Source organism: Drosophila innubila (assembly GCF_004354385.1).
Source record: "Drosophila innubila isolate TH190305 chromosome 3L unlocalized genomic scaffold, UK_Dinn_1.0 7_D_3L, whole genome shotgun sequence".
NCBI lineage: Eukaryota > Metazoa > Arthropoda > Insecta > Diptera > Drosophilidae > Drosophila > Drosophila innubila.
Genome location: NW_022995378.1, coordinates 209,089 through 217,062, shown reverse-complemented (window position 1 = coordinate 217,062; position 7,974 = coordinate 209,089). Strand labels below are relative to the sequence as shown.

At 42.5% G+C, this 7,974-nt stretch overlaps 1 pseudogene; it reads left to right on the top strand.

The window, feature by feature from the left end:
* The first annotated feature begins 265 nt into the window (after positions 1 to 265).
* On the top strand, positions 266 to 7,569 carry LOC117789401 (annotated as a pseudogene).
* Positions 7,570 to 7,974: the final 405 nt, after the last annotated feature.

The window sequence follows — 7,974 nt, the reverse complement described above, 5'->3', positions numbered from 1 at the left end:
TATAAATAACGAAATATCTATACTCTCTTGTTGTATATATTTGTATGAGAAAATTTGAAGAATTATATATTCTTATTTTATTCAAATAATACTGAGGAATGTCTAGCATAAAGAATTTTTTTTTTAACTAGAATTGCCTCTTATTTATGATGAGATAAAGAATAAAACATTTGTCAATATTATGGAACTTCAAAATTATAGTATATTTCAAATTGTTATTATAATCATCATGTTTTTTATAATAACTAATATAAGTATAATTATACAACCTCAACTCATATGGACTACCCCCTGAATTTAAGCATACAAGGATTTTCTTAGTAGCGGCGAGCGAAAAGAAATCAGTTCAGCACTAAGTCACTTTGTCTATATGGCAAATGTGAGATGCAGTGTATGGAACATCAATATTCTAGTATGAGAAATTAACGATTTAAGTCCTTCTTAAATGAGGCCATTTACCCATAGAGGGTGCCAGGCCCGTATAACGTTAATGATTATTAGATGGTGTTTCCAAAGAGTCGTGTTGCTTGATAGTGCAGCACTAAGTGGGTGGTAAACCCATCTAAAACTAAATATAACCATGAGACCGATAGTAAAAACAAGTACCGTGAGGGAAAGTTGAAAAGAACTCTGAATAGAGAGTTAAATAGTACGTGAAACTGCTTAGAGGTTAAGCCCGATGAACCTGAATATCCATTATGGAAAATTCATCATTAAAATTGTAATATTTAAACAATATTATAATAATAGTGCATTTTTCCATATAAGGACATTGTAATCTATTAGTATCAATTAATTTATCAAAAAATTTTAGTCAATTGCTTATTTAAATTAAAATGCTTGCATTTTAACATAAAATAAATGTCATAAATTTGATAAAGTGCTGATAGATTTATATGAATACAGTGTTAATTTTCGGAATTATATAATGGCATGATTATCATTGATTTTTGTGTTTATTATATGCACTTGTATGATTAACAATGCGAAAGATTCAGGATACCTTCGGGACCCGTCTTGAAACACGGACCAAGGAGTCTAACATATGTGCAAGTTATTGGGATAAAAACCTAATAGCGTAATTAACTTGACTATTAATGGGATTAGTTTTTAACTATTTATAGTTAATTAACACAATCCCGGGGCGTTCTATATAGTTATGTATGATAATATTTATATTATTTATGCCTCTAACTGGAACGTACCTTGAGCATATATGCTGTGACCCGAAAGATGGTGAACTATACTTGATCAGGTTGAAGTCAGGGGAAACCCTGATGGAAGACCGAAACAGTTCTGACGTGCAAATCGATTGTCAGAATTGAGTATAGGGGCGAAAGACCAATCGAACCATCTAGTAGCTGGTTCCTTCCGAAGTTTCTCAGGATAGCTGGTGCATTTAACTGTTGTATAAAATAATCTTATCTGGTAAAGGAATGATTAGAGGCCTTAGGGTCGAAACGATCTTAACCTATTCTCAAACTTTAATGGGTAAGAACCTTAACTTTCTTGATATGAAGTTTAAGGTTATGATATAATGTGCCCAGTGGGCCACTTTTGGCAAGCAGAACTGGCGCTGTGGGATGAACCAAACGTAATGTTACGGTGCCCAAATTAACAACTCATTCAGAAACCATGAAAGGCGTTGGTTGCTTAAAACAGCAGGACGGTGATCATGGAAGTCGAAACGCTAAGGAGTGTGTAACAACTCACCTGCCGAAGCAACTAGCCCTTAAAATGGATGGCGCTTAAGTTGTATACCTATACATTACCGTAAAGTAGATGATTATATTACTTGTAATATAAATTTTGAAACTTTAGTGAGTAGGAAGGTACAATGGTGTGCATAGAAGTGTTTGGCGTAAGCCTGCATGGAGCCGTCATTGGTACAGATCTTGGTAGTAGCAAATAATCGAATGAGACCTTGAGGACTGAAGTGGAGAAGGGTTTCGTGAACAGTGGTTGATCACGAGTTAGTCGGTCCTAAGTTCAAGGCGAAAGCCGAAAATTTTCAAGTAAAAAGTTGTCAATATTTAAAATTTTGGAAAATTAATACACTTGAATAATTTGAACGAAAGGGAATACGGTTCCAATTCCAACCTGTTGAGTATCCGTTTGTTATTAAATATGGGCCTCGTGCTCATCCTGGCAACAGGAACGACCATAAAGAAGCCGTCGAGAGGTATCGGAAGAGTTTTCTTTTCTGTTTTATAGCCGTACTACCATGGAAGTCTTTCGCAGAGATATGGTAGATGGGCTAGAAGAGCATGACATATACTGTTGTGTCGATATTTTCTCCTCGGACCTTGAAAATTTATGGTGGGGACACGCAAACTTCTCAACAGGCCGTACCAATATCCGCAGCTGGTCTCCAAGGTGAAGAGTCTCTAGTCGATAGAATAATGTAGGTAAGGGAAGTCGGCAAATTAGATCCGTAACTTCGATAAGGATTGGCTCTGAAGATTGAGATAGTCGGGCTTGATTGGGAAACAATAACATGGTTTATGTGCTCGTTCTGGGTAAATAGAGTTTCTATCATTTATGGTAGTTTCTGTTCCCGGATAGTTTAGTTACGTAGCCAATTGTGGAACTTTCTTGCTAAATTTTAAGAATACTAATTGGGTAACCAATTAGTTCTTTTAAATTATAACGATTATCAATTAACAATCAATTCAGAACTGGCACGGACTTGGGAATCCGACTGTCTAATTAAAACAAAGCATTGTGATGGCCCTAGCGGGTGTTGACACAATGTGATTTCTGCCCAGTGCTCTGAATGTCAAAGAAGAAATTCAAGCGCGGGTCCTCTAAGGAGGATCAATGGACTGAGATGCAGAAGGCATATGCATTTACATATGTCGTAATTCAGAAGACATCAAAGTCAAGTCGACTCGTAGACACTCTGTGTCCCACAATTCAATTGTGGCCTCCTCTGGTATCCTCCGGGTGCTAAATTCAGTGTAGTTCTGATTAGCAGCTAATTCGAGCGACGAATGGGTCCAAAGGGTTACCTACCCAATGGACCGACAAACTGATGGTGCAATGAATCGAAACGAGCTCGGATATATGAACAAAGTTCACGAAATTCTCCTACGGCCACTCGCCGTGGGACCCATCAGGAAAGGAATGCAGTGGTCAATACACAGGCCATGTTCCTTGTTGTGAATGTGATCGGTCTTTCCACGAAGACCGGTCTCGGTGTTCACATGTCGCGCCAGCACAAAGACGCACTGGATGAGTGTCGTCGGCGTGTTGACGTGAAAGCCAGGTGGAACGACGAAGAGTTGTCTATGATGGCGAGGAAGGAAATCGAGCTCACAGCAAATGGTGAGAGATTCATTAATAAAGCTAGCGGAAGTCTTTGCCAACCGCAGCGTCGACGCAATCAAGAAATGTCGACAGAGGATAGTTATAAAGCGAAAATCGAACAGCTAAAGGCAAGCAGTTCCTATCCCAGCAGCGAATGAATCTCCGACCATACAGCGCCGCCCTAGTTTAAGTGAGCCCGGTTCCTCTTCCTCAATATCACAGGCTCCTCCACTCGCTCCATCGAGACATTCGGACGATATCCTCATGCGGATGCTTCGGGGTTACAGCCCGTCGCATGCAATCGATCTTGAGAGCCGAAGTCTTGCAATCCATTGTAAATGAGGCGCAAGATTCGGGAAAGAGGTGACTCTCCAACGTTTGTCCGTCTACCTCCTGGAATTATTTCCGACTCGGAACAACCGCCCTGTTCCGGCGAGAGTGCACCGCCCTGCACCCGCAATAGGAGGCAACGAAGACGTCAAGAGTACGCTAGGGTTCAGCGTAACTGGGACAAACATAAAGGTCGTTGCATTAAATCCTTGCTTGATGGACCTGACGAGTCGACAATGCCAAACCAGGGAATCATGGAACCCTATTGGAAGGAAGTTATGACAGCGCCTAGCCCATCCTCTTGCAATACCACCGTGCCTCACATGGGGCACACGCTAGAGGGGGTATGGTCACCAATTTTGTCGAGTGATCTAAAGGCACACAAAGTGTCATTGACTTCCTCTCCGGGGCCCGATGGGATATCCGCCAAACATGCAGCGGGTATTCCAGAGGGATTATGCTTCGCATAATGAACCTGATTCTCTGGTGCGGAGATTTGCCCGACTCTTCCGAATGGCCCGAACCGTCTTCATCCTGAAGTCGGTGAAGGCATCCTGACCGCAAGACTTTCGTCCGATATCGGTGCCATCGATCGTGGTCAGACAACTTAATGCCATATTACGCCCGGTTGACTTCATCAGTCAATTGGGACCCGCGTCAACGGGGGTTTCTGCCCACGGACGGTTGCGCCGATAACGCGACCATAGTCGACTTAGTCCTGAGGGACCACCATAGACGGAGCGCGTCTTGCTACATCGCGACTCGATGTAAGCAAGGCATTCGACTCTGTCTCTCACAAGGCAGTGTTCGATACGCTGACCGCCTATGGTGCCCTCCGGGCTTTGTCGATTATGTCCGGAACATGTACCGGGAGGCGGCACCTATCTTAGTGGGAACGGCTGGAGGTCAGAGGAATTCATCCTGCTAGAGGAGTCAAGCAGGGTGATCCTCTGTCCCCGTCTTGTTCAATTTGATCATCGATCGATTGCTCAGGTCGTTCCCCGTCGAGATAGGTGTCAGTGTCGGGAACGCAAAACAAACGCAGCAGCGTTCGCAGATGACTTGATGTTGTTTGCTTCCACGCCGAAGGGCCTTCAGGCACTATTGGATACCACGGTTGGCTTTCTGTCTTCCGTTGGGCTTACCTTAAATGCTGAAAATGTTTCACGGTCAGCATAAAGGGCAACCAAAACAGAAGTGTACTGTGGTCGAACCACGGAGCTTCTGTATAGGTTCGCGCACGTGTCCAGCTCTGAAGCGCCCCAGGAATGGAAGTATCTCGGCATCAAGTTTACTGCGGAAGGGAGGGCTCGTTACTCTCCTTCCGAGGACATTGGTCCAAAGTTGGAGAGATTAACGCAGTCCCCTGAAGCCCTCAACAGAAGTTATTCGCCCTCAGAACTGTCCTAATTCCACAGCTCTTTCACCAACTAACTCTTGTAGTGTGTCGTTAGGCGTTCTGAGAAAGTGTGACAGACTGGTACGGTCTATCGTTCGGAAATGGTTAGATCTTCCGTTGGACGTGTCAGCCGCATTCTTCCATGCTCCCCATTCGGATGGGGGGTCTCGGTGTTCCTTCATCGCTGGACGGCGCCAATGTTGCGAGTCAAAAGATTGTGTGGCATAAAATGGCCCCACCTCGAGCAATCCGAGGTGGCCATCACCTTCTAGAAACCGAGCAGCGAAAGGCCCGAGATAGATGCCAAGCAGGAGTTAATGAGCTGTTATCACGTTCAAAGATAGATTCGTACTTGGCGAATAGATTGCACATGTCTGTTGATGGCAGCGGTCTACGTGAAGCGGGGCGTTTCTGCCCGCAACACGGGGGTGGTTCAGCCCACGCGTTTGCTAACAGGGAAGGCTTACCTGAACGGGATCAAACTGCGGATAAATGCCCTACCCACGCGGTCACGGACTACGAGGGGAAGGCACGAATTGGGGAGGCAGTGTCGTGCAGGATGTGATGCCCTGAAACACTAAACCACATCTTGCAGAAGTGTCATCGTACGCATGGGAGGCGGGTGGCTAGACACAACGGAGTAGCTGATTTTCTCAAGAAGGGGCTTGAGTCTAGAGGCTATTCCGTCATTGCTGAACCGAGTCTGCAGGGAGAGAACAGGATGTTTAAGCCGGATCTGGTTGCGTTCCGACACGACCGAACCATCGTGCTTGATGCACAGGTGGTGACAGACGGACATGATCTGGATAGAGCTCACCAGAGCAAAGTCCATATCTACGACCGACAGGACATACGAACGGTATTGCGAAGGGATTTTCAGGCACATGAGAACATAGAGGTTGTATCCGCTACACTAAACTGGCGGGGCATCTGGAGTTTTCAGTCCGTAACAAGACTGAGGGCTCTTGATGTTCTAAGTGCTAGTGACAGTACTGTCATTAGTGCCAGGGTGGTGTCAGGCGGGGTCTCTGGATTCAGAGCTTTCATGTTTCACACAGGGTTTCATGGCTGAATGTATTGGCTATCAATATTGCATTTCCTTTTCCTATAAAGCCAGCTACCTTTGGCACAACATCTAAAAAGGTATAAAATAACGCATTCAGTGGCGCTACAATCGAAATCATTTCGTTATGTGGTGAACTAATGTGCTACAATAGCCAAATGCCTCGTCATCTAATTAGTGACGCGCATGAATGGATTAACGAGATTCCTACTGTCCCTATCTACTATCTAGCGAAACCACAGCCAAGGGAACGGGCTTGGAATAATTAGCGGGGAAAGAAGACCCTTTTGAGCTTGACTCTAATCTGGCAGTGTAAGGAGACATAAGAGGTGTAGAATAAGTGGGAGATATTAGATTTCGGTTTAGTATCGACAATGAAATACCACTACTCTTATTGTTTCCTTACTTACTTGATTAAATGGAACGTGTATCATTTCCTAGCCATTATACGGATATATTTATTATATCTTATGGTATTGGGTTTTGATGCAAGCTTCTTGATCAAAGTATCACGAGTTTGTTATATAATCGCAAACAAATTCTTTAATGAGAGAGTGCATTTATGTACTTTTGATTTAATAATTTGGTATAACTCCAATTACTCAGGTATGATCCAATTCAAGGACATTGCCAGGTAGGGAGTTTGACTGGGGCGGTACATCTCTCAAATAATAACGGAGGTGTCCCAAGGCCAGCTCAGTGCGGACAGAAACCACACATAGAGCAAAAGGGCAAATGCTGACTTGATCTCGGTGTTCAGTAAACACAGGGACAGCAAAAGCTCGGCCTATCGATCCTTTTGGTTTAAAGAGTTTTTAACAAGAGGTGTCAGAAAAGTTACCATAGGGATAACTGGCTTGTGGCGGCCAAGCGTTCATAGCGACGTCGCTTTTTGATCCTTCGATGTCGGCTCTTCCTATCATTGTGAAGCAAAATTCACCAAGCGTTGGATTGTTCACCCATGCAAGGGAACGTGAGCTGGGTTTAGACCGTCGTGAGACAGGTTAGTTTTACCCTACTAATGACAAAACGTTGTTGCGACAGCATTCCTGCGTAGTACGAGAGGAACCGCAGGTACGGACCAATGGCACAATACTTGTTCGAGCGAACAGTGGTATGACGCTACGTCCGTTGGATTATGCCTGAACGCCTCTAAGGTCGTATCCGTGCTGGACTGCAATGATAAATAAGGGCAATTTGCATTGTATGGCTTCTAAACCATTAAAAGTTTGTTATTCATTTAATAGACGACAATGGATGTGATGCCAATGTTACGTATAACATAGTAAATTGGGAGGATCTTCGATCACCTGATGCCGCGCTAGTTATATATTAAAACATTATTTAATACAATGACAAAGCCTAGAATCAATTGTAAACGACTTTTATAACAGGCAAGGTGTTGTAAGTGGTTGAGCAGCTGCCATACTGCGATCCACTGAAGCTTATCCTTTGCTTGATGATTCGACAATTAAAAAAATCGATCAATAAACACACACATATTAATATGTAAAGATATATATATATATATATATATATATATATTTACAGAGATGGTATGTATATGCTATGTATAATATATATATGTCTATGGGCATAAAATAATATATATAATGTATAACATATGATATCTGTATTTATACATATATGATTTATGAAAATTTCATTTGAAATGGTAGCCAAAATGTCTCGTCATCATATTAGTGACGTATTTAAAAGACTTAATTGTATGTATATATGAAATATATATAATAGAAATATATTATATATAATTTCATTGATTTATATAAAGTTTAAATAAAATAAAAATGGTAGCCAATTGTCTCGTCATCATATTAGTGACGTATATGAAAAGATTTAATGAGATTCTTAC